Genomic DNA, 26613 nt, shown 5'->3' with positions numbered 1-26613 from the left:
GGGAGGGAAGCCAGCCTTGAGGGCTCGAGGCCCACACATTCCTTCTCCAAGAAATCCTTGCTCGAGGTCTACTCTACTGAGTTTGCTTGTTGCTCACTCTCTATCTCCCTCCCATCTGTCCATCTGCCATTCCATCCATCTATCCATCCACCCATCCACCCACTCACCTACCATCCATCCTTCCACCGTTCCATTCCATCCATTTGTCCATCCATCCATCCATCCACTCACCATCCATCCCTCTACCATTCCATTCCATCCATCTTTCCACTCATCTGTCCATCTATCCATCCATCCATCCACTTACCTACTATCCATCCCTCCACCATTCCATTCCATCCATTTGTCCATCCATCTGTCCATCCATCCATCCATCCATCCACTCACCATCCATCCCTCCACCATTCCATTCCATCCATCTGCCCATCTATCCATCCATCCACTCACCTACTATCCATCCCTCCACCATTCCATTCCATCTATTTGTCCATCCATCTGTCCATCCATCTATCCATCCATCCATTCATCCACTCACCATCCATCCCTCCACCATTCCATTCCATCCATTTGTCCATCCATCTGTCCATCCATCCATCCATCCATCCACTCACCATCCATCCCTCCACCATTCCATTCCATCCATCTGCCCATCTATCCATCCATCCACTCACCTACTATCCATCCCTCCACCATTCCATTCCATCTATTTGTCCATCCATCTGTCCATCCATCTATCCATCCATCCATTCATCCACTCACCATCCATCCCTCCACCATTCCATTCCATCCATATGTCCATCCATCTGTCCATCCACCTATCCATCCATTATCTTCCCTCCCTCCCTTCCTTTTCTTCCTTGCTTCCCTTTCTTTCCCTTTCTCCCCCATCCATGCAGCCCTCGTTCCACCTCCCCACCCACCCCCTGCCCACCCACATTTACTCACACCACCCCACCCCTGCCCCTGCCCCAGGCCTGTGTGCCTGCTTTCATTCTTTCTATAAGCAGTTAGCAGCTGCCTCCTGTGTATCTTGCAGCAATGACAAGAAGATCAAAAGGCCTTGATGACGCAGCCACTGGACTCTGGAGTGACAGTCTGCCACCAACTAAAAATAGACCAGGATCAAGATGCTGGCCTTCTCTCTATTCCTTCTCTGTCTCGAGTCCCTGCCTCTCTCGACAGGGGACACACTCCATGTGGCCAAATGGCCCCAGATCAAGGGAGATCACGGGGACAGGCACGGGGAGTGTTGTCAGGGCTTGGTGACCAGGTGTGGGGTGGATGAAGGGGGTGACTCTCAGGGTCTTGGCTGACATTGTGCATGGGGCCATTTGCTGAGAAAGCAAGCACCCAAGGCAGCCAGGCTTGGGGGAGGAGGAGGAAGGACCTGGTCTTGGCCTCAGTGAGTGTAGGAAGCCAGGGTCCCCAGGAGCCCCAGCGACTGTGGAGCACAAGGGCACACAGATGTGGGCTGGGCCTGCGCTGGGGTCCTGGGATCGTGTGGCCTTGAAGTGGCCCCTGGGCATTTATGGGGTGGTCAGAGCCCCCACTGAACTGCCCTGGGCACGTGGGAGCTGGGACAGATGCCGTCTGACTCCCACCTGCCCCGATGACCTGCGCCAAGAGGAAGATGGCGGGGGTGGGGGTGGGGGCTTGGCTTGGCCTCTGTTCATGGTTAATTCCTTCGGACTGCAAGGCCAGCACGCAGAGTTTGCTGGGCCCTCACTACATGCCAGGCTCCGTCCCGGGCACAGGGCTTTGGGAGGGACGGTCCCACACCAGCCCTGACATGGCAGAGCTTCCATTGCTAGTGGGGAGCCAGACACCCCAGCCAGGGCTCTGGGGGCACAGACCTGACTGCAGTGAGGGGGACCAGCACGTCAGCTGGGGGAGGGGCAGGAACGGCCGCGTGGCTGGCTGGCCACGGCCCAGCCAGCGTACCCTTCGCATGGGCCCGGGGGCCTTGAGGATGGACCCCCAGGAGGCTGGCGGGCCAAACGGGAGCTTCAGGCAGGTAAGGCTGGGAGGGACGCGTGAGGCTGCGGGGCCCACGGGCCGTGGAAAGGCGCCTGGATTGCATTCCAGGAAGAAGGGGCTTTGAGCAGGGAGCGCGTGGTCTGGTTTATGTTTGAAACGTCCCTCTGGCCACTGCGTGGAGACAGGAATGTAGGGGGGAGAGGGAAGGCCGGCGCCCCTGGGGATGGGCCGGCCCTCATCTTTGGGAAGGAAGGCTGCATGTGTACACGCTGTTCCCGTCGGCCGGAAATGCCCTTCCGCCCCTGGCAGAGGCTGCAGAGGAAGGAGGCTGTTTCCAAATCCATCTCCCCATTACTTAGGACCCGTGCCCCCCGGGTGCACTGCTTCCCTCTCTCCACACCTCTGCTTTCTCAGCTTCAGATGACCTTAGTAAACCCACCCGCAGGGCTATGGAGAACCTGACTGACCTCAGGGCCCACCTCTTCCAGGCAGCCTTCCCTGGGTGCCCACGGCTCAGGTGGCTTCCTCCTTCGGGGTGTCTCTGCCCTTTGGGCATTATGGGGACACTGGGCACACTGCAGCCCCTCACCTCTGTGGATGGCTAGCCCAACAGACAAGGAGCTCCCTGTGTGAGGGCACTAGGCCTTGGCTCCTGCCATGTCCCCCAGCAGAGCCGAGAGCCAGATGCCCGAGGGCCGCTCCATAGGACATAAATGGCGGTGGCCCAGGACACGGCCCCCCAGGGCCCCAGCCTCTGCAGTCAGGGACTCAGGACCCCTGTGATTGTGTGTGGGGTCTTAGTCCTGACAGTCCAGACCCCGTGAGCAAGCAGGGCCTGCCTGTTTTTGCTGATAGGATGGTTGTGTATGTCCCAGTGTGGCATCCAGCCAGGCAGGCAGCAAGGAGCTGGGGCCTGGTCCTGCTGTCAGGGTGGGGCTGGAAGCAGAACCCTCCTCCCTGTCCCAGATCACCAGGAGGGACGAAGAGAAGGAGGGAGAGGGGGAGGGAGGAGGGAGGGAGGAGGAAGGGAGAGAGGAAGGGAGGAGGGAGGAGGAAGGCAGGGAGGAAAGAGGGAGGAAGTCTGTTCACACGGATTCAGTGTGTGCGTGGAGGCCCGGGCGGATGGCTCATACTCCAGCATCCCGCACAGTCCTCTCTGCTCTGATCCTGGGGGGGGGTCCTACACCAGAGGCAGGGGTGAGGCCCAGAGGGGTTTGGAGACGCTCCAGAGTACGGGTGTTGGAGGAACTATAGGATGCACAGCTAAAAATTGGGATTTTTAGATAAACCATGGATTTTTTTAGTATAAAATGTCGTATGAAATATTTGGGATATACTTACACAAAAAACCCTCATTAATCTGAGGCATCCTGTGTTTTTTTTCTCTTTTGCTTAAACTGGTGACCTTCTGGAGGCCCTGCATCTAAGGAGTGGCTTCCAGACTTGCGCCCCCAGCTCTTCTGGGCTACGAGGCCTGCTTCTGGGGTGCGGCCCCATCTCCCTGCTGCTGGGACTGGCCTGGCCTTTCGGCTGCCCCGTCACAGCAGCCCTGGGGATGGTGGCTCCGGGGCCAGCCCACACTCCTCACTTCCCTCTGCCGTACTCAGTTCCCGCAGAGCCCGCCGGGTCAGAAAGTTTCAGCCCTGAGCTCAGCCTCCATGGTTGGCCGGTGGAGGTGGGCCTTCTGTTCCTCCATGGGGAGGCAGGTCCCAGGGAGGATTCTCACTGCGCTCCCCTGGTCGCCTTCCCTCCGACCTCCAATCCTGGAAATCCTGCACAGCCCAGCGCAGAAAGCAGCCCAGCAGAATGGACCTGCCACCCACCGTGGCCTGCGGGCTGCTGAGAGCCATTCGCTACCCTCTGTGCCCCTGGGCCCTGGATCCAGGCGCACCTGAAGCCGCTTTACTCTGGGATCTGGCCGGGAGGGGAGTCAGCACATTGCCTTCTTTGTGCCGGCAATTTTGGGGGGAGTTTCTATTTCTTGAAATAGAAAGTAGGATTTCAGGACCAGATTTCTGGGGGAGGGCTCAGTGCAGGGGCACGGCTGCCCGATTTGGCTTCCCCGAGGAGGGGACGGCGCAGGGGGCCCTGCGGGGCAGGTTAAGGGGCAGCGGGGAGGGCATGGCTGGGGAAGGAGCGAGGCGGGCACGTGGTGCTGGGCGTGGGGTTTGCTTGGGGTGGGGCCGTGCTGCTGCTGCGCGCTGAGCCGGGAGGGCTCTGAGGGCCCGTCCACACCTGCAGCCGCCCGCAGGACGGCACACACACCTGCTAGGCCCCTCCCGCGCCACCCTGTTTCTCAGGACCGCCACTGGGCAGAGACCTGGAACCGTCCGTCCCCACTCTGCAGGTAAGGAAACTGAGGCTCAGAACCCTCAATCTGCCTGAGGTCACACCGCGGGTCAGGGGCAGGGCTGGGGCTTGAACCCCCGCCTGCTGGAGGTTGACCGCCCATCAGAATTGGGGCTGGGAGCTTTGGAGCGGGGTGTCAGGGACTGAGAGGTGGGAGGTGCTGTGCGCTGGTGGAGGGACTCTGAGCCCCCGGGGGACAGAGTGGGCACCTCTGTCATTGTTGTGAGAATGCGCTGGTGACCCTCTCCTCTCCCAATTACATTATAAATAGGATTACAGTCTCAGCCACGTGACCTCTCCCTCGGCAGACGAGTTGCCCGTTCTGGTCCTTGGAGCAGCCCTGTAGGCCCAGTTAGCAGAAGGGGAAACTGAGACTCGGGGAGGTCTAACCCCTGTGTGGTCCCACAGATGATGTTGAGGTGGCCACCTAAGCTCACGTGTGTTGGGCTAGGCACCATGGGAAGGGCTTCAGCAAGGATTCTGTGTTTAATCCTCACCGCCCCGGGGGTGTCTGGGCAGGTTTCCCCAGAACCAGATCCTGCCATAGGGAAAGAGGCCCACTGCCCAGACTACAGACGCCGGGACAGCTGAAGGTCACCCTGATGGGGATCCCTGGGGATGGTGGGGTATGCGCCTCGGGCCGACTCCCCTCAAGGGGCGAGGGGCCGGGGACTTACCTGCCACCCCTCTCCCGCTGCTCTACTGGCCCCGGTGCTCAGGCAGCTGCCCCTCTACCTCCTGGAAAAGGGAGGGCCATGGGGACAGGAAGGGCCATTGAGCTAGGGCCAGAAACCGAGGCTCCCCCTCCCTCCTAGTGAGTTCATGCTCTGATCTCTGCTGGTTGCAGACATCATCGGCAGAAGACCCCCCACCCCGCATCGAGAAACTGGAATGGGGGTGTGCTGCTTGCTGGTGTCCACTCTTCAGACCAGAGCCTGCATGAGGCAGGGCAGGGCTCTCTCTGGGCCCCTCCTCGTTGGCCTCTGCCTCTCCTATCTGGACTCGCTCAGCTGGAAGCCCATCACTGCCGCCACGCCATCCCTCGTGATGTCCACCATGCCCACCAGCACCCGCTTTCCTCTGAATGGTGGTCTGCCAACCCCCTGGCACTGCCTTGCCCAGGACACCCCCAACACCACAACCTCAGCACATGGGTAGGATGACCGCCCAGTGGGCACTCAGCCACCCCTCGGCTCAGCAGGTGGGTCCACCTGGGCGCTTCTGCCCTGCCCGGTCCCTGCTCCCTACCTGGTGGCACCAGAGGCCCGCACATAGGCTCAGGAGGGCATTCTGGCCACATACACGGAGCAGTGATGGTGCCAAGGCACTGAGCTTGGGGACACGGAGAGGGACCCAGCTGATTCCCAACCCTGAGAGGGTCTCAGGCTCAGGGGTTTGCACCGGCTGGGGTGTGGGGAGTCCGGGCCGTCTACAGACAGTGAGTCAGGGCAGAAGGACGAGGCTTCATGAGGGAGGACCCCATGCTGGGCTGTGCAGGAGGGTGGCAGGGTGTGACAGCAAGGGGGTCCCCTGGCCAGGCCGTCGCACAACCAAAGTGTGTAGAATGGGATGGAGATGTGCTGGGGACCCACGCCCGTCCTGGTGAGCCAGGGGCTGTGGCCGTAGCGAGGCCAGCCCCGCCGAGTGCCACGCCAAGAAGTTGCCTGCAGTCTCAAGTGAGTAGAGGGGACAGGACGGGGCGTGAGGTTCTCATCCTGTCCCTCTGCCACACGGGCGGTAGACTCCCAGCCGCCAGTCCTGTGCGTCCACACAAGCTCTTGGAAGCAGAGCCTTAAGCACTGTGACATATGGTGTCCCTCAGTGCAGCGGTTGGCACCCCACCCATCCCAGTTAACACAACCTAAATGCCGGCAAGCCCATCCATGCTCAGATCCCGAGCAAACATTTGAAAACGCTCGGAACATGAAAGAGGCCAGGCTGACCAAACAGAGACAGAGGATCAGGAAGCGAGGTGATCTCAAGATATGAAAATGTATCTGGAATCCCCAGAAAGATTCCAGGAACTGTTACACCCACCAGGCAAGGGCAGGATTAGACCACGGATGTGAGAGAGCAAGAAGACAGGACGCTGAAGACAGGGTTGCTAATAGAATGTCACAGGCGAGGGTAAAGTCAAGGACATAATCCTACAAATAGAAAAGAGAGAAAAGAGACATTGAGGTTTCATTTAAAATGTCTTCCATCTGGTTAAAAGGAATTCGAAAGAGATAACGGAGATGATGTCATGAAGGACATGGTCAGAAATAATAAAGAGAACTTTCTGGAACTCAAGGACTAAAGTGTCCGCAGGATACTCAGCACCCTCAGTGAACAAAGTCAGCCACAAAGGAACCTAACTGGGAAATGCAGACCCCTAAGGCTAGAATGTAGATATAGAAAAATTCCAGGGAACAGAAATAGGGAAGAGCCCTGTGGAAAACTTGGGCCTAAGGCAGGCATGAGATGTCTCCATAGCAAGTCTGGAGGCCAGAAGACCTCGGGACAGGTCTGCAGGATTCTGAAGGGAAACTTACAATTCTATACCTGGTTAAACTATCAACAGGGCACAATGATTGAATGAAGACATTTTCGGATGTTCTGAGGACTCAGAACACTTACCTTCCATGCCACGCACCTCTTACTGGGAACACACTTGAGGTTTTTCCAGAAAACAGAGGAAATAACCAGTAAAGAAGGCACGAGATCCAGGGACAATAAGTTCAACCTAGGATAATCATAAAGGCAAGTTCTAGAATGATGCTAGGCAGGAGGCCTTGGGGGGAAAAGCCCAGATTAAATCCAGACTGGAGTAGGAAAGGAGGAGGGCTCCAGAGGGAACGTGGCCAGGACACCGGGGGGTTTGAGAGACAGGGCACCAGCCCGGATCTGGGCACATGGAGGGGACAAGGGAAGAAGGACAGCAGGAAGTGGGCAAGAACTATGGCACCCTCCAGAATTGATCACTTGAGGAAGAAATTAATCTAATCAGGAGAGTAATCAAAATTGAAGTGAAGAACTGAGGAGTGGGCAGCGAGATGAGCCCCAACGCCACCTTAATGCAGAATCAAGGTAAACCCACAGTGGGGAGTAGGGCCTCTGAACTGCATGCACATGCTAGAGGCCTGACCAATATCAGGACCACAACACTGACATGACTCACTCATACTGGGAGGCAGAAAGGGGGGTGGGCAGGATTACGGCATCGCTCAATACCACATGAAGTTGAAAGAAGACCACGAAATCCCACAATGACTCCAACTTCCCACATTTTATAATCTTTCCCCCACCCCATGAACCTGAAAGTGATGTTTAGAAATGAACTTCTCCTTTGGTGAAGAAACGTTTATCTAAATTCAGCATTTTTTGGTTTCACCTTTTTTTCTTTGTTAAGAAAAATGAATAAATCAAAAGTAGCACTATCATATTTATAATAATTACTGATGGTATGTCTGTCTGTCCATCCATCCATCCACCCACCCACCCATTCATCCATCTTCCCACTCATCCACTCATCCATCCATCCACCCACCCAGTCATCCACCCATCCTATCCATCCATCCATCCATCCACCCTTCCTTCCTTCCATCCATCTATCCATCCATCCACTCATCCATCCCTCCACCCGTCCATCCACACATCCATCCATCCACCCACCCACTCATCCACCCATCCTATCCATCCATCCATCCTTCCTTCCATCCATCTATCCATCATCCACTCATCTATCCATCCAACCATCCATCCATCCATCCATCCATCCATCCATGCATACATGTATGCATCCATCCATTACCCCCATCCTACAACCACATACCCATTTATCTATTCATTTATCCACCCATGTTTTTTTTCTGTGCAACATGCAGCGCAATGTCTTAGAATGCTGCTCCCCTCACATTAAAGATGGGTATTTCTGGGATAACAAGGGATATCCTTAGGGACAGAAGGGAAGCCCTGGAGGTTTTCACTTTTGTTTTCTGACTTTCTGTACTGTTTGAATTTTCTAGAAATTCAAGTAGAACTAAAACATCTATCCAAACACTTTCACTGAATAAAATTAATGATAGTCATCTATGGAGAAATTAGGGTCTTCTTTTTGTTTTCTCCTCTGGACAGCTCTGCACTGAAGCCTATTAATAGCAACTCTGAGAGCTATTTTCAGATGCCCCTCCCTCGGAGGTCTCCCCTGGTCCTCCGGCCCCCCTTGGTCACAGTGCCCTGTTATGCTCCTGCACGGCCCTCATCCGGGTCTGTAATCACACGGTTTATTTCTGACCGGGGGCAGCCCCACAATGCCGGGAGCGCCGTCCTGCCCCTGCAGCAGTTCTAGCACCTTCCCTGCCTGAGACGGGGCGGCAGCTTGGGCGGGAGCTGGGGCGGGTGCCGGGGAGGGGGTGGTGGTGGACGCTGCGTCGGCCTGGAGGTGTTCACTCCGAGGGGCAGCCCACCAGGCTCTCGAGGCCCCAAGCAGATGGCGTCCAACCTCTGTCTGGCGCTGGGCAGTGGGCGGGGAAGACAAACCCACAACAGGGCCCACAGTGGTGCCCACAAGAGGGGGCGGGAACCGAGAGCTTCCACCTCGCCACGTGCCGGGCGCCAGGCCAGGTGCTCCACACACAGGCCTCCAGGTAATCCTGGCCAGGGGCCCGGAGTTAGTGTCCCTGTCTCGTCCTTACAGATGCCGAAACCGAGGCTCAGAGGGGCCGCGTGGGGTGCCCGGGGCCGCGCAGCTAGGTAGTGGGAGGGCAAGCGTCCGCATCCAGCTTTCTCTGCTGGGAACGACACTCATATCACTGATAGGAGAGATCGCGGGGCCTCGGGGAGCTGGTGAGGCCAGGGATGGGGGGCTTCTAGATGGTGATGGGGGAGGTGCGCAGGCTGGGGCAGAGGTGAGAGCCGAGAGGGGAGAGGTGGGTGGCGGCCAGGCAGTCAGGGTTAAGGCAGGTTCCTGCGACTGGGGCAGAGGAGCAAAGAGGGGGTGACGGCGGGGGAGGGAGCCAGGCCCAGGGGTGCCACCCCAGCCGCCTGCCCTTGTGCATGGGCCCAGACCGCCCTGTATATCCCTTGGCTGCTGGCTCCCGGGGTTCTGCCTGGGGTGGGCAGGGTACCTGCCTCAGTCCCCTCACCCTGGCCAAGATGGCTCAGGAGCCGTGCAGCCCCTTCTGCACAGAGTGGGACACTGTGCCCTGGGCAGGGCCACTGTCCTCCAGGCCAGGTGGTTGCACAGAGAGAGGCAGAGGCGGGCAAGGCTGTGGGCTGGGCTATCCCCAGGAGGCCCAAGATGCGAGGTGCAGAGAGGTCACCCCACATCCTGGTCTGCCCCCCGCCCCAGCTGGGCGGCCCCTGAGGACTGCAGGGAAAGGGGGCAGAGAGAGGTCACTGAGGCCAGCATGTGGGGGAAGTCGGGGAAGAGAGCGGGAGAGAGCGGAGTGGGGTAGACGGCTGGGAGGCCGGGGAGGCTGGGAGGCTGGGAAGGCCGGGGAGGCCAGGGAGGCCGGGGAGGCTGGGCGCTCCTGGCAGTTCTGGGATGAGCTCGGCCAGGGGACCGTGTTGGGCCGCACTGGGCCTGCCTCGAGGCCATGCGTCCCAGGCAGGACCCCGTGCCGGGTGCCGAGCAGGAAGGCCCCGCCAGGCAGTGGCCGGCCCAAGGAGAGCCGAGAGCCCGCGGGGAGTGTTCCAAGGAGAGATTTATTAGTGAAACAAAAGCATATTTTTTCAGGCAGGACTGTTTGTGCAGTTACCTCATGACATCGCCTTGGCCCGGGGCCCAGAGCGGGCGGCGGGGAGGCCTCGCAGGCAGGCTGCACGAACCGCTCCCCGCGCTGGTCCCCGCGGCCGTCCTTATCTGGTCCAGGACATCAAAGCGGGGGCTTTTCATAAGCGAATTAAAATAGCACACCGACAGCACAGGGCCGGGCAGACCCCGGGCCAATTAGCTCCGAGGCGGGCGGGAGGCCTTTCAGAGGGAGGCCGCTCTCCTCGGGAGCCACCGCAGCTCGTCAAACTCGATGAAATATTTGCCCAAAGCTCATTATAATAATGAACCTGCATTTCTTTCCCCGAGAGAATAATTAGCAGACTTCCAAATGGCTTAAAGCTGCAATTTAAAAACTGCCCCCCCTTCACTGTCCCATTTACTTCATTTTGGGACAAGGAAATGTTGGCGCCTCTGGGAAGAGCAGAGACTCCCCCGCGCCTGAGCGGCCACTCAGCTGGATCCCTCTGCCCCTGGGCCTCTCGCCTGTCTCTAAACGGGGGGCCGGTGCAGAGGCCAGACGAGCCGAAGGCCTAGGAGGGGCTTTGGGGCTGGGGCTGGGCCCTGCTTTAGGGAGAGTGTCAGCCTCAGGGGGGTGCAGGCTGAGTCCCACCCACAGGAAGACCCCCAACCGGGGGAGTCACCTCGAAGGGGGCCCCTGAGCCTCGGTATTCTCCTGGCAGCTGCCTGATGGTGCCCACCCCGTGGAGGGAATGGGTTGGGGCACGTGGTCAGGCAGGGGAGCCCCGGGGAGGCACCCTCCCCACCCTACACAAGGCCCAGTGGCTCCCAGCAAGCCAACAGCTCCCACTGCTCAGCGGGCAGAGCAGAAAGGTCCCCATGCCCGGCCCCCAACCCAGCCTGGATGAGAGGGTCGAGTGGGTCCCGGGTCCCCCAGCCCAGCTCGGGGTCACCGCCCTTCCCATACAAGGTGGCCCAGTGTGCAGCAAGGACAGATGGGCCAGGGTCTTTCTATGGGGGAGCCCCTCAGAGTCTCCTCCCCTCCACGTTTACTGCTCACTCCTTCCCACTTGTTGAAACAAAGACCACTCAGGACAGAATGTTTTGGAAAATACAGGAAAATCTCCTCAAGCCGGCATCTCGGAGCCCACCCCCCAGAGACAGACGGCAGGGACAGCCCGCACCCCCAGGAGGGGGTGTTTGACGCACACACGCGCACACTGCTCGCGGGGACCGTGCAGCACGCTGTCCGTCTCCGAATCACCTCGTACACCAGGCCTTTTCCCAGGTCACTGGAAGCCTCAATCGTCCCTAATGCACAAACGTCGGCCGCGCATTCTGTTTCTGATTTTTCACTGTTCAAATAAGACTGCGATTGACCAGTTTGCATGAACTGGTGTTTGGGGCAACTTGGATTTGGATTTGTTTTTTAGGGGCGGACTCCTGGACGGAGGGTGACAGGGTCACAGCCAGAACAGCGGTCTTGAAACACATCATCGAAACACTTTCTGGAAGGGGTGCCGGTGTCCAGGCCCGTCTCATCTGGGCGTCACCGGCACAGGGTTTACATTCATTTCTGCCGATCTTGCATCTCTCCACTTGGGTTCTTAGAGTGAGGGTTTGCAAGCTTTTCTGTGAAGGGCCAGGTGGTAAATATCTTAGGTGTCGAGGGCCTCGTGGTCTCTGTTATAGCTCCTCGACTCTGCTGTCGCCCCATCACACGGGGGCCAGACATGGATCCTACACGAGTGGGCGTGGCTGTGTTCTAATAAAACTTTATTTACAGAAGCAGGTCGGGGGCCGGATCAGACCTCCAGGCCGTGGTTGACCAGCCCTGTCTTTGAGGACAGAAGGAGTAAGGCATCTTCTCTGCTTTGTGGCCCTTCTCTTGTGAACCCTCTTTCCAGTTCCTGGCCACCCCCTTTAGTGCTTTTCTACTAAAAACTGTCTTTCCATCGTCGCCTGCGGTTTGTGGTGAGTCGGGTCGGGCGGGGAGGGGGCCCGTGGGGCTGCAGCCTCGCTCCCTGCCTCTGCCTCTCAGCCCTGTCCCGGAGCTGGTAGAGGCCACCTCTGTCTGCTGCCCGTGGGCTGGCAGGACCCCGTGCTACACACACACACTCTTCCTACTTGTGCCTTTTCAGTGGTTTCAATTTTGCGTCTACGGCCGCCTCACCTACGGTGTTTTGTGCACCTGCAGTGATGCACCAGCTTAATTCTCCCCCCAAACAGCTGGTGTCATCAGCGTCCCGCTAGTTTGTGACGCTGCCCTGTCTCCCCTGTGCGAAGACCGGAACCGAGGTGCGCACAGCTCCCCGCACCCCGCCCTTCCGCCAGGAGCGCACCTGCTCGGCTGTGCTCGCCAGAGCTCACCCTCCTGTCCGGCGCCACCGCACCACCGTGCTTCCACTCCCGGCGCTTAACGCGCTGGTCAACCGTGGGCCGCCGACGAGCTGCATGACCAGTGGTGCCGGAGCGCTCCGAGCCTCAGTTTCCCTCTTGCAAGGCGACATCACGGAGGCCTACGTCTGAGAGCAGTCACATCTGCGGGTTGGGTGGAAAGCGGCGCTCGGCATGCTGGGAACAGGGTCCCCCGTCCCCCATTATCTTCTGACTGGCTTCTGGCTATCGTGGAGAACCAAGTGACCCCTAAAACACCTCAAGTTTGAGATGCAGAAACAGCTCCTGGTTCTTTTCGCACCCAGGGGCACACACTGCCATGGCGGGTGTGAGGCCAGCCCCCTCTGCCCTGCCCCTTGGCCCTGAGCTCCTTGTGGCCCTGCCCTGCCCTGGCCCGGGGCTCCACACGAATGGGCCCTGCCAGGTGGCTAAAGCAGGTGACCCAAGGTGGCTCCACCCCCCACCCCCGGGCTGGGTTGAACGCCGCTGGCCTTGGGGCTGTGGGATTGGCGGCTGGAGCTAGCTGCAGGCATGGGGGGCCTCCTGAGCACCCCGTGTATGCATGAGACTGCAGGGCAGCAAAATGGGAGCGTGTGGGGCTGAGCTGGGGGCAGGAGGGTAGGGTAGGAGAGAGACTGGGAGAGGAGCAGCGGAGGTGGCAGAGAGGACAGGAGAAAGAAGGGCCCCAGGAGTTCCCTGGGCAAGTCTGAGCAGGTGGCAATCCCGGGCATTTGGGGGGCAGGCCGCGGGCAGGCACCAGCCCCTGAGCTGCGCGGTGGGCAGGCCGGGGCAGGCAGGGGGGAGAGGGGCCGACAGCAGGGCTGCAGAGGGCCCAGGCCCAGGCTTGCGTGCCCCCGTCCTGGCAGGCTGCTCTGAACCCCGTCCCTAACCCCGGCACACAGACCCTCCCCCGACATGCCCACCTCCTCCTCCGCCCTCCCCAGGATCAGCACTGCCTACAGGGGTGAGGTCGGGGGGGCGGTGGTGGGGTACACCACCTCCAGTTCCCGACCACAGCACAGGGCACCCTAAGAGTTCCTGGGGACTTAGGTACATTCTCCAGGGTGCGGGGGGCACTGCGACCCCCTCTGGCTCGAGAACATCTCTTTGTATACGCCACAAGCCCTCGGCAGACAACCCCCCAAACACACAGTTGGGCTCCCCTCTCCCAGCCCTGCCTGTAGGGCTTGCCGGCCGGGCTCCCACCCCGGCCCATCCCCGCCTTGGCTGAGGCTGACCCTTGGCCAGGAGTGCTCTCGCCTAGCCAAGCCCTCTCTCCGCGCGGCTAACGCGGCCCCTCGGAGGCCCTGCTGGACTCGCGGACACCGTTTAGTCCTCTGTGATCAACTCAGACAGCCCCAGAATCCTCCTGCAAGGCCACGTTGGACCCTGGGTGTGTCCAGTGTGGGGCCCTGGCTGGGGTCTGGGGCTGCTGGAGTCCCTGTCAGCTCTGTCCCCTTCTCAGCCTCTAGGTTTGGGGGTGCCACAAGGCAGGTGCCCCAAAGCCCAGCTCACATCGGGACTGTGCTGCCCGCCTGTCTTCTGCTCACCGGCAGTGGCCGGGGCAGGCGCGTCCCGGTGGGTCTCATGGACACACTGAGGCTGGGCAGGGGCCCAGGGGTGGCTCCATGGAGCCGATGAGCCCAGAGCACTGCCTAGCCCACCCCCTGGCCACGGGTGCGGGAGCTAGGCTAACATGGGCCATGCTGAGGGTCTGCCAGGAAGGCTGGGCACTTCCTGGGCCCTGCTGCGGGGCCTGACGGGGTGGACCTGGGCTCTGGCTGGAGGACCTGGGTGGATGGCGGCTCCCCGGCCTGCAGGGGGAACAGCTGGGACCCAGCACTGGCTTCACTGTTTCCAGCCCATGGGCTTGAGCAGACAGCCCTCTCTGTGCTCCCTCCCTCTGTGATCCCCACTTCCTGGACCTGGAGCCTCCACTGTGGTTCTAGAGGACACACCAGTGCCTTTCTGTCCCCTGGAAAGTGCCACGCCGGGGGGAATCAGCTTCCACCAGGCCTGTCCTCACTTCTTGGGGACTCCGGCAGCCCTGCGTTGGTGCTGTTAGGCAGGGTGGCCGCCAAAGCCACCAACCCCAAAGGGCAGACCTTAATGAGAGGGCATTGAGTCGAGGCCTGAGCCCCAGAGGGGTGGCTGGAGGTCAAATGTGACCTAGCTCAGGTATGGCCAGTGTCTCTGGTGGGTTTAATGAATAAAGGGGCCACCTGCGTCCAAGGGGGGGCCACATTCCAGGGCTGGCCCCTCAAGATGGCGGTTAACATTGACAAGGTCTGGGGGGCTGCGTTGGAGTCCCGGTCCCGCTGACCAGGGGCGGGTAGGGGGCCAGGGTCTGAGTCCTTCCTGTTTTCTTCCTTAGTCTAAAAGGTTCCACACAGCCTTCCCCAAGGCCAGGGAGTGGTTCAGTGGAGCCCTTGGGTTGCTGGTCACAGGACCACCCCCATCCCCGGCTGGACCCCCTTGAAGCAATAATGGCAAGAACCCCTCGCTGGAGGGAGCCTGTCCTAAAGCTGAATGCGTACCATCCTACCGAATCCTCTGCTTCTTCTGAGTTGGGGTCTCTCATCATCCCCATTGTCTCGGTGGGTAAACGGAGGCTCAGAGGAGAGTTGTGAGCTGCCCAAGTCCCAAGGCTAGTTAGTGGGAGACAGAGGAGCTGCCTGGGGTCTGGAGGCAGGAGGAGGGAGGAGCTGAGAGCAGAGACCAAACCCCACCCTGGGCCCCAGTGCTGGGCGGGGCTGCCGGGGGCCGGGCCCCCACTGAGAGGAGTGGAGGTCAGGCCACCTTCTCTGTGGCTGTCCCGCTCACTGGATGGTCCGCACACAGACCCGCGGGCTCTGGCAGGTGCCTGTGCTCGCCCAGGGTCAGCAGCGTTCTTCCCGCGGGCCCCCGAGGGGCCACCTCAGATAGTGGGGGCCAGGGTCCTGCAGCTGGTGAGCAGGAGGGTGGGGTCTCATGCCTGACCCCAAAGCTTCCCAGTTTCCTGACCACTGAGACCAACGAAGGCCCAGACCCTGCTAGTGGCTCCGTCACCCGTGATGGGCCCGGGGGGGGGGGGGGGGCTGGGGCCTTCTGAGGTCATTGTGCTGCCAGGGAGGTGGCAGAGACGGGAGCCACCCGGGCTCAGGTCCCCTCACCGCATGCAGGGGCTGTGCTGTCCTGACCCGGCCCACGGGCATGACCCCAAGGGTCCCCAGGTCTCCCTCCCTAACCTCCTGCTTGTGGCCCCTGGGCCTCACTTGTGGGAGGAGATTGGGGTGACACTGGGCTCCACGCTTGGGTGCTCCGGCAGTGGATGGGTGGTATGGACCGAATTGCATCCCCCCCCAAATCCACATGCTGAAGCCCTCACACCCAGTGACTGTATTTGGAGATTTGGAGGCTAAATGAGGGCAGAGGGTGGGGCCCTGGTCAGCTAGCGTCCTCGTGCCCGGAGGAGGCTGTGTGCCGACCATCAGAAGGTGGCCGTCCCTGAGCCAGGAAGTGTCCTCAGCAGACGCCAGCCGGACGGCAGCCTTGACCGTGGACTAGCAGTCCCCAGAGGTGTAGAGAACGAGGGTCCACGGTTATGCTGCATGGTCTGTGGCATTTGTCACAGCAGCATGCGCTGACCGATCCAACGGGCCAGCCAGCAAGACGGGGAGCCTGCCATCTGGGGCGAAGGCGGGTGTGGGGGCCCCTGGGGGAATGCCAAGTGCGCCACCTGATGTGTTTCCACCGCGAGACTTTTGGGGGTGTCCTGTTGGAGCGGAAGGGTGCATGCCTCCAGAGTCCTGCTCGTGCCACCCCACCCCAGCCCCCGGCAAGGCCATCGAGCCACCACCCGGTCCCATCTCCGCCCGCCACCACAGGCCGTCGCTTCTACCTCTCAGCAGCTCGGGCCCCACGTGTGCCTGCCCGTCACCAGCGCCCACCCTGAGCGGCTTGCTGATCCCCTGCCTCCCCTCTCCCTTCTGGAACGTTCTCTAGACTGGGCAGCCAGATTGGGCTGTGCGATCCTGTCCTCTACCCCTTGGGTCTGGCCCCATGGTCATGGCCTTGTGAACACAGGCCACACCAAACCCTCCCCTCCTGTTCTGGGCCCGCCCGTTCTCTGCTGCCCGCGCCAGCTGAATTATTCCATAACCTGGAAAACCGTGCTCACCTGTCATCCCCGGTGAGCGCTACGTCCCAGCTCTGGGTGAGCCACCTGGCGCATCCCCAACCCCCAAACAGCCCTGTGGCTGTTCCCATCCCCCGCTTCAGGGCTGAGGACACTGGTGCACACGGGCTGAGCAACATGTCCAGTCGTATGAATGCTAAGCAGGGTGTGGATCCGGCAGCCCTCGCCCTGCCCCGCCTGCCCCAGAGCTGCCGCCATGGGCCTTGGCCCGATGGGCACGTCCACTCCGGCCCCTCCTCACCACCTCGCTGGGCCGCGCATCACATCAGAGGGGGCCTGGTGCAGAGGGGCTGCTGCAGGGGCGTACCCAGGTGGGGGCCAAGGCAGGGGAGAAGGACAGGGGCTGCGTGGGGTGTGGGGGTGTGGGGGTGGGACCCCTGGAGCTTGGAGGGGCAGGCGTGGAAGACACGCCCTCCCGTGGCCACACCCCTCCATGCAGCCTGCCAGGTGCTTGGCCACCTCCTGTGCTGAGGACCTCACTCCTACTGCGGACGTCTCTGACTACTGAGAAAGTCTGGTAAATATTCCCGATGTCGACCCAGAAATCCCACTCCTGGAGGAGGAGACACCCCACAGGGGAGAGGGTGTTGGAGCAGGTTTGCCATAACAGGATAGACCATGGCGAGCGAATGCAAACGGCTCCAATCCTGCCCGAGGACTGGGTGCCCTAGTCCCTCCGAACTTGCCCTCCAGCCGTCTGGGGCGCGACTCGCGCACACCACGCACACACGAGGCTCCGGCCCACCCCCGCCGCCCTCGTCTGAGAGCTCCTCTCCTACACCTCCCAGCAGGCGCCCGGCCTCCCGTCTGCTCCAGACACAGCCCTGCCCCAGGGCCTTTGGTCGTGCTGCCCCTCGGCCCGGAGCCCTCCTCCCAGTTAACAGAGGGAGCTGCTTCCTCCCTCCGTCCAGGTCCCCGTTTCTGCTCTGTGGTCAGGGAAGGGCTGCCCCTGGTCACTGCGTCCCAGTCTCCTGTCCCTCCTCCGCCCCTTCGCATGGGTTCCCTCTTCCCTCCCTCCTCTCCTCCTCCCTGCCCGGTTCTCGGCCCCTCTGACCCTTCCTCCGTTGCAAGCCCCACAACGGCCCAAACCAGCCCCAAAGGAGGCAAACACAAGCCCACAAACAAGCCCAGACCCCGGCTGGCTGCGGAGGCGAGAGTTCAGACAACGCGCAACCAATTTATAAACAATTTTCTCCGTGACGATTAAGTTACCTTTCCCCCAATAGCTGCTTAATTTTCTTGTCAAAAATACACAGTTTTCACATTTGTCTCACTGCAAGGGTAATTAATTTCCAGACCATAAGTAAGAACTTAATTTGATACCTGCAAAGATTATAAACTATTTCAAGCTGTTGTTTACATGAAATCAAGAAAGATTTGTTCTGTTTGCAATTATGTTAATGAGGAAATAGAGTGGGTATTTTTTTTTTTTTTAGGGAACTCAGCATCATTTTGCTGTTACCGAAGAATTAGTCCAAAAGGGTTGCCTGTTGCCGCAAACCCCGCCACGGCTATTTTTAAGGTGACCCTGGCTGGTGAGGGGGCCTGCGGCACAGCCGCGTACCCAAGGAAGGCTTTTGTGGGCCGGGTGAGTGCTGGGGACTGGCCTGTCCCCAGCTTGTTGGGCCTGCAGGTCAGACTGAGCAACCTCGTCCGTGGCCCCTTTTGACGGCGGCGGCAAGAGGAAGGACGGAGGGTGGGCAGCAATGCGCCCCAGCCCCCAGGCGTCCGTGCCCCTGGCTCCCCATTGCTCACGCGGTGCACATGCACAGAGCATCCCGAGCTGGGGCTCAGCACAGGCGAAGGCTGGGTGCGGAAATCTTCCCTGTGCCCAAGAACGGGGCTGGAGCCCAGGAAGCATGGAGGAACAGGAGCTGGCCCCGCAGAGAAGGCAGAGAGCCTTCGAGACATACCACAGCGCGGTCAGAGGTTGCAGGGGAGGCCACTGGGGCCCCAGCGTGAGGGCCGAGGGTGGGCAGCAGCAGGTGGGCAGGCAGGGAGGAGGCGAGGCTGGGCGGGCAGCAGAGACGGGGTCGGCTCGGCCCTGGGTGCTCTGGGGGTGGGGGGCTTTAGGGGACACGGAAGACAAGAACGGCCATCAGAGGGTCCCCGGTGCCGGCTCAGCTCCTGTCTGCCAGCCCTCACGGCACAGAGCTCTGCCCAGCTGCCCGCAGGTGGGGGACGCGGCAGAAGGGATGGTCCGCAGGCACGGATCACCACTAGGGAGGTGTCGGGCCTCCCCGAGCCTGCCGGGCACGGCCTGCCTCGAGCCGCGGGCAGAGTCCTCATAAATCCCGGGATGCTGGGGACAGCCCAGGTGAGGCGGGAGCAATGGCCCGCCGTGGCCCCGTGGGATGGCGTGCCACCAGCCGTGCATGGCAGTCTCTCCCACGGCCCAGGGGGGCGAGGTCCGGGGGAACAGGCACCAGCTCGCTCCACACAGGAACCATTCCCGACCAGGTGAAGGCCGCTTGGGTCGGCACCTGCCCTGACTTCCTGCTCCCGCCACGCCGGCCAGGGGCTGGGGGCAGGGACGGCTCAGCAATGGGCTCGTGTGTGGACAGGGACAGGCCCTCAGCGGGGAGAACGGCCTACAGCTGCTGGCTTCCCGGGGGACCCGCAAGGCCTTCCCGCTGCCCTGGGCCTCGTTGTGCCCAGTATGGGGGTCCCAGCTCGGAGGCAGGGGGGCGTGCAGTCCTGAGTCTGGGCCGGGGAGACACAGGCCAGAGGGACATTTCCTCCACGACGGGATAGAGTTGTGACAGCAAACCCAGCGGTGAGAAAGCCGGAAACAAGGGGTGTTTCTCAGGCTCGTGCTGGCCGAGGAGGGACGGGGCTGGGAAGGCGGGGGGCGTCTCCCCTCCTCGCCTGCTGAGTGCAGTCAGCCACATTGTGTAAAGCATGGTTTGGGTAGGGAGCCCACAGATGGGGCCAGACAGGGGGCCAGGCGGCGTTCTCCTCACTCGGCCCTCACCGGGGACGATCCCGCCTCTCCTCATCTAGAAGATGGGGCAGTGGCCACACGCGGCCCTGCTGGGTGGTGCCCGCACGTGGAGGTTCCTCACCAGCCGGGGAAATAGAGGCTCCCCTGACATTTACGGAGCTGAAAAATCAGGTGGTTTTCCTTGCAAAAGGGCAGGGAAGATGTGGCCGGCTCTGAGGCTGGGGCCTGGGGGTCACTGTGGCAACGGAAAGCTTGAAGCCAGCAGCAGGACAGTGCTCTGACCTCTGGGGACTCTGGCCAAACCCCGATGAGCCCCAGTGGTAGCATCCGAGGGTCTGCTTGAGCCAGGCAGGGAGCCGGCCTGGACGGGGCAGGTGGGGAGGGCAGTTCCGTGGTGCCCACCTGTGCCCCAGGGTAACTGTTCTCTTAGCTCTGGCTGTCACTGGGTGCTGGGCGCGGAGACGGGCAGGCTGGAACAGAGGGAGATGGAGGGGGACAGAGAAGCCAGTTGGCCCGATCCCCCGAGGCCTTGCCGGTGGTGTTCCCAGTGAGTGGCGCATCCCTAGATGGCAGGACTGGCTCCTCCTCCGGCCTTCAGCACAGGGAGGCCCCGAGAAGGCCACGGAGCACCCACCCCGTGCAAGCAGCTTCTGCCCAATCCACGAGGCACCCATGGGGCAGGGAGGGGGGCAGGGAGACCGAGGCAGAGCACGGTAAGCTGGCTTGCGTGCTGGTGAGCTAAGCAGACATGGGAGCAGGGGGTGACCTACCTGGGCCCCCGCCCTCCAGCCCTCTGCAACTCTGCAGGGTGTGATGAGTCACATCCTCCCAGGGCCCTCGGCCTGCCCATGGTCATCTTCTTGCCTTTAAAGGAGAGCGACCCGTGGGCTTCCCTAAATTTCCACCCACCAGGAGAGAGGAACTTGGGAGGGACAGGCATGGGACAGATGTGGGTGGGACCGGGGGTGGTGGCTGCAGAATTCACCTGCTCTCACCCTCACCCACCCCAGGCCCCAGGGCCTTTGCACAAGCCACGCATCGGGATACTCTTCCACCCCACAACACCCTCCACCTCATTCCCTCCTGTAGCCCCTGGCCCCCGACCCTCTGTACGTCCCCTCTGCTGCCTGCCCGACTATGTGCTCCACAGGGCAGAGGTCAGCCCGTCCCACTCTGGGGGCAACCCCTGCGTGCAGCTGGTGCCCAATGGACATAAGACGAATGGATGCTTGTGCACACCTGCAATAATAGTTCAAGAGGCTTCCTTTCCTGCTCCCGTGACTTCTGGTCCCTCTGTCCAGACCAGAGGGGCCTCAATTTCTAGGACACCCACGGGTGCTAGAGATGGTACAGGGCTGAGAAGACACTCTCGGGGATGCTGCTGACATGATTTCCACCCTGGTTTCGGAATGCGACTCCTCTTATAAAAAGGTAATGTCACAAAGCCTTAAAACCAAGACCCCGTGTGTCTGCCCGGTGCGCCCAGGCTGTGACCACAGGCACTCTGCTGGGCCCCATTGCTCTGGTTCTTGGGGCCGAGAGTAGCCAGGTGACAAGGGTCGCCTGGATGTCAGTAGCTTAGGCCAGGGCCTCGCAGTGCTGCGCGGAGCTCCTGCCAGGGGGTGGGTGCTGGTGGTCCAACAGGGTGGGGGTGGGTGGCCCTGCTGGATAGAGTGTCCCTGTGCGGGCGGCAGGCTGGCCGGCCACCTCGCTGCCCACACAGACGGCTCTTTATGTGTGAGACCTGACCTGTGGCTCCTGGCCGGCAGGGAGCAGAGGGGGGGCTGTGCACGCTGACCGACCTGCGTCCCAGGGCGGGGGGGTGGCAGTGGGCACGGGGGAGGCGTGGGAAGGGGTGCGCTGGCCCCCGCAGGTCCTCCTGCAGCCACACGTGCCCCTGTCCGGGCTGTTCTCAATGCGCCAGAGAAGCATCGCTAAAGATGGGAGTTGGCTCTCTGCCCTCCTTGGCCCTGAAGACCCCCACCTCCCTCCAGGGACGTCTCAGGCTCTTCCAGTGGCTCCCGGGGCCTGACGGTCTGCCCAGCCCTTTACCTAGCTGCCCCGACCCTCCAGGCTCCTCCTCAGCCCGTGGCTCTGGCCACTCAGACAACCAGGCATGGCCCCACTGCAGGGCCTTTGTACGGGCTGTGCCCTCTACCCGGAATATTCTTCCCCCAGGTATCCACATGCCTTGCTCCCTTGCCCCCACAGGTCTTTCCTGCAGACCAGCAGGTCCACGTCCCAAGAGACACAGAGGGCTCCTCCCGAGTGGGAGGGGGGTATAAAGCCTTGCCCCTCACGCTATCTGAGTGCCTTTTTGCCTTCCCGAGAGCAGGACCCGTGACGGGCCTCGTGTACTGAGCATTTTCCTGGCGCCGGACCCACAGGCATGCCCCACACACTGCTTGCCTTGTCTGTACAATGGCTCCCATTTCACAGACGAGGATCTGGAGGTCAGAGGGGCCCCCAGTTTGAAAAGGGCCCCAAGGAGCTGACCTTCCCACTCTGTCTTCCCTCTTCCTGCAGCCTCTTCCAAACTCGGGGGGGGGGTTCGAGGTTACCCTGCTCTGGGCCAGCACGCCCCCACCTCCCCACCGCCGCTGCCCCAAGGCAGTGGGAGGGAGGGAGGGCACCGAGGGCTGGGAGTGGAGGAGGGGGGAGGGGACCCGGAGCGGAGGCATGAATGGATGCTCGGGTGACGCGGGCGGGAGCAGCGGATGAGGAACGGGGTGGGGAGGGAGCACGCTGCCAACCCAAACAGCCCAGCGCGCCTCAGCCCCGTGTTCAATCCACAAAAATTTCCATCTGCCTCTGGAGCACTCGGAACCCGGGCAACGAAAGGCCGTACGCTCGGCAAAATAAACACCAGCTCCGCACGGCGACTCCCATGCGTTTGCAGCCCGGCCTGAAGGGCCGCGTCAGCCATTTTGTGGACACCGGCCTCCGAAGAGAAGGAAAGCCCCACGCCTGTGGATCCCAGAGGCCCGGGCAGGGTGGAGGCCGCCCACTACTTGCTGCATGTGGCTTTGCGGTTGGGGACCTGCTGGCGTCCACCTGCCACCCGGCCCCGGCAGGCGAGGGCTGCGCTTGGGCCCCACCAGGCCTGGGCCGCCATGGCTGACACCCAGTTCCCACCCCTGGATGCTCCTGGACGTTCATATCCTGTCCCCGGCCCCGCTCTGGGACCCCGAGGGGTGGTGGCCCCCAGCGGGCTGGGCATAGGCTCACTGCTGCCGGCCCTCGGGGCCCGCATGCCGGGGCCTGGGCCAGCTGCCCCCTCCCAGGGTGGTGGGACAGCCCTGCCTCCGGGCTGGGACATCTATTTTTGGTGGTGACCAAGCCACTGCTTAATATGCAGGACTGGCCGGGGGCAGGCTGTGCTCTGACCCGCAGGGTGACAAGTTTAAAAAAGGGCCCATTTTGATCAAAATACATGTTTTTCTGAGGTCGGCCAAGGCGGCTGGGCAGGGTTGGCCTCAGGGACAAGGCTCCGGCCGCCCTCACGCCTGGGCCCCCGCAGACACCCTGCCCACCCCGACTCTCCCAGCTGATGCTGTTGATGATATGCCACCCGACAGCGCTCACAGAGGGCCGGGGGCCGCCGCGCACAGCCCGCTCGCATGTCTGCCTGCCGCCATTCCCTGTCCCCAGCCTTGCTCAGTCAACCCACAGAAGTTCACATGGACTTGAGCTACATTTTTCAAAAAATGTAAATTTCCTTTCTGGCCAATATTTGTGGCCTATAAATAGAGTCATTCAGGAGAGGCCTCGGTGTGTGGGGGGGTGCGGTGGCGGGGATCGTCCCCGGGCAGACCGGAAGGGAAACGCCTGGGAAAGAGGGAGGGAGGTATGGAGGAAAGAACAATTCTGGACAACTGCTGAAGCCACAGAAAGCAGGGGGCCATGGTGCAGTGGGGAAACTGAGGCTCAGGTCCAGAAGCGAGTGGGGTCAGAGCAGAGCCTGAACTCTCTGACTAGCCCCTGAGCCCCACTCCCTGCCCAATGGCCAGCCCACTCTCATGCCTACTCTCTCTGAGCTGTGCAATCAGACACCCAGATCTCTTGGTTCTGGAACTTGCTGTACTTCCCTGTGCCACAGGGCCTTTGCACAAGAGGTTCCTCGGGCCTGGATGTGGATCGACCCAGGAATTCTCCATAGCACTTGGCCCAGTAGCACTAATATCACCCCCTCCACGGACAGACTCATGGGGTCACGGAGGCCCTGATGTGACTCACTGGTTCTCATGGCCAGTGAGCCAAGGGGGCAGGGCTTGAACGCAGCTGCTGGCCGCACAAGTACAAAGGGAAGGCCGGGTTTTGATCCTCTGTGAAATGGGGAGGGGGGATGGGAAGGTCCCTGGGCCTTCCCACATGTGAGTGGGAGGCCTAGGCCGTCAGTCAACCAGGAGCCAGACAGGTGCAACCTGAGAACACACGGGCATGGGGGCCCAGCTGCCCAGTTTCAAATCCCACTGAGGCAGGACTGCAGGGAGGGATGAGGCTCCGGGTCCATAAATTAGGTGAAAAGAGCCGGCCCTGGAGGCACCTAGTTGGCCTAGCCGTTGGCAACTCTCTGGGAAGGCTCTGGGCCTCTTGGGCATCGGGGGTGTGGGCAGAGATCAGAGGAGACCAGGTCAGCTTGAGTGGCCCTGAACATGTGCACCTCTCTCCTTCCCACCTCCCTGCCTTGGACAGAGGGGGAAACTGAGACTCAGAGAGTAGTGAGCCCTGTGAGCACCGCGTATCTCCCCATGGGCTCCCCCAGGCCGTGCTCAGGTACAACAGCTCTGGGTTCCCAGAGATGGGGACCTGCTGCTGGGTGGGGCGCCACACTCTGGGTCACTGCTTTCCAAGGAATACGCCCAGCCCCAGGACCCATGCCAGAACGTGGCTGTTGAGGGACCTACAGGCATTCTAGACCTTCCCATCCCATCGAAGGTGAGACTCTTGGGCCCCTGTGGGCCTTTCAAGGCCAGAAACAGACTTCAAAAGCCGGTACTCACATTCCCTCCTGGGAAGCCAAGGGGCATCTGCTCCTGCTGGCCAGGAGGGAGTGGACTGGGGGTCAGTAACGGACTGACCGCGAGGTCAGCATTCTTGCCTCTTGCCTTCGCATCTGGAGAGGCCCGGGCCAGCATGCTGCCCTGGGTGTCAGCCCTGACACAAGGTCCAGGGTCCAGCTCCAGGCCAGCTCTGACCTCCGTCCCACAACTATGGCCTCTTGGTGGCCAAACCCCCTAGACCTCACAGGGGCCTGTGTGTCTCACCCCTGATGGGGGGGGGGGAAGGTCTAGAATGCCTGCAGGTCCCTCAGAGGCCGCCTGACCAATGCTGTCATATCGAAGAGGGGGAGACTGAGTCTCTGAAGTGGGAGGGGCGTGACTCTCATCTCCGGCAGAAACTCAGCCCCACAGGTGTGACTGGGTCACCTGATACCCCCGGCCGCGATGGCTCACCCAGTCCTCTGACCTCCGTGAAGGGGCTCCCTACAGATGCGGCTCAGAGCACGGGGATGAGGGTGACGAGAGGAGTGGCTCAGATGGCAGGACGGACCCCGCAGCCGACCACGGCCCCCTCCCATGGCCCCCTCTTGTCCCTTTTGTGCAAGGGTGCCTACGGCTGCCTACTGGGTGCCAGCCCATGCTGGGGGGCCAGATGGCCTCTCTCCCTGGGTGCCCTCTAACCCTGCTGGGGACTTGACCCCCAGAACCAAGCCCAGCATGAGGGCTCGCTCCCTGGGGCCACGGGCAGAGGGCTGAGCTGCTGGCCATGCGGTCATCCCCTCAATGGCTGGCAGCCTCGCTGAGGAGCGCCCGGGCAAGGGCAGGCTGGCCGTGGAGGCCACCCCACGCTCAGGTAGGCCAGCCTGGGGCACGGGTGAGTCTGCCGCCTCTGGATGCCCACGGATGGCCGGACAGATGGCCTGACCCACAGACGGCTCCAAAGGTCCCTGCTCCTCCCATCACGTGGCTGGAAAGGGCCGTCCTGCTGGGACGCCATTCCCCCAACTCCTCTGGGAAGGGCCAGGCGACTCGTTCTCACCAACGGGGCGGGGCAGAAGGCAGGCGTGTGTCACTTCCGGGCTGGTCTTCAGGCCTGGAGGGGGCCTGGCCCCTGCGGACAGCACCCCCCATCTCCGCACCCACTGAGGGGCAGGAGGCTCAGACCCATGGCCAAGCCCTAGCGTGAACCTGGAGGCCTGCAGAGGGGGCCGTCTGGGTTGGAGCTCTGGGGGTCGGTCCGGTGGGCGAGCAGCCCCAGTGGGCGGAGGACCAAGCACCAGAGCAGGAGGCTGCAGCTGGGACAGTGCCCACGGCCTGGGAGGGGCACCTTGACCTCGCACAACTAAGAACGGGACATCTCAGGGGCGCAGGCTGCCCGCTGCCCGGCAGTCCCCGTGCCCTGCAGCCGAGCACGCGCTGCCCTCCCCTCCGCCATCGTGGGCCGCGCGCCCTCGTTATCCAGCTCTGGTCATCTTCCTCGGCAGCTCGCGAGGGGGTCCCTCCTGCTGCTGGGGGGGGCTCTGTTTGCTCACCCCCCCAAGCCCGAATCAAGCGGCTGTTTCTCGCTCTTACAAACTGGGCCATGCCGAGGGTCCCCCGACGTAAATCCCCAGCCCCGGGACTCTGCTACCCCGGGCACCGGCCTGGGAGCCGCACGGGCACATGATCTAACGTTAGCGGACGGTGCTGGACTCCTCTCCAGAGCTCCGTGGCGCCGTGACCCGCGGCCCCACCAGCGAGGGCCGGGAGTGCCCGGGTCCCCACGCGCCCGCCAGCACAGCGCATCACCACCTTCCCAAACTGTGACGTCAGCGTGCGCTCCCCCGGCCGCTGCTGAGGGTGGGCGTCCTCCCTCGGAAGGCTGTCGGCTGAAGCTGGGCGTTGTCCTGAGAGAAGCCTCCCGAGCCCGGCTCCGGGCACAGCCCGCGGGGGCTGCCCCGGCCATGAGAAGGCCCGGCACGGCGTCCCAGGGGCCCCAGGCGGCCCGGGCCCGGAGGGCTCTGACCTCAGGCTCCCTCCAGGTCTCCTGGGCTCGTGGGGTTCGGGGACT

The 26613-nt window shown here is 61.7% G+C and overlaps 1 protein-coding gene across 10 annotated transcripts in view; it reads right to left on the bottom strand.

Moving 5' to 3' along the window:
- Positions 1-26613, bottom strand: part of KCNQ1 (potassium voltage-gated channel subfamily Q member 1) — a 323759-nt gene that overhangs the window by 33019 nt on the left and 264127 nt on the right. For 2 of the 10 annotated variants that reach the window (XR_013442244.1, XR_013442246.1), the window contains one exon: positions 12385-12583. The exons of 7 other annotated variants lie outside the window; for them this stretch is intronic. The gene's annotated coding sequence lies outside the window, so the exon portion shown is untranslated. Of the gene's footprint in view, positions 1-9995; positions 11675-12384; positions 12584-26613 lie in introns of those variants that run through there. One more of the 10 variants, XR_013442245.1, reaches the window with a different exon arrangement.

This window comes from Halichoerus grypus, chromosome 11 (genome assembly GCF_964656455.1).
Source record: "Halichoerus grypus chromosome 11, mHalGry1.hap1.1, whole genome shotgun sequence".
NCBI classification, from domain to species: domain Eukaryota; kingdom Metazoa; phylum Chordata; class Mammalia; order Carnivora; family Phocidae; genus Halichoerus; species Halichoerus grypus.
The sequence above is the reverse complement of the archived record's forward strand: the minus strand, read 5'-3'. Positions and strand labels throughout refer to the sequence as shown.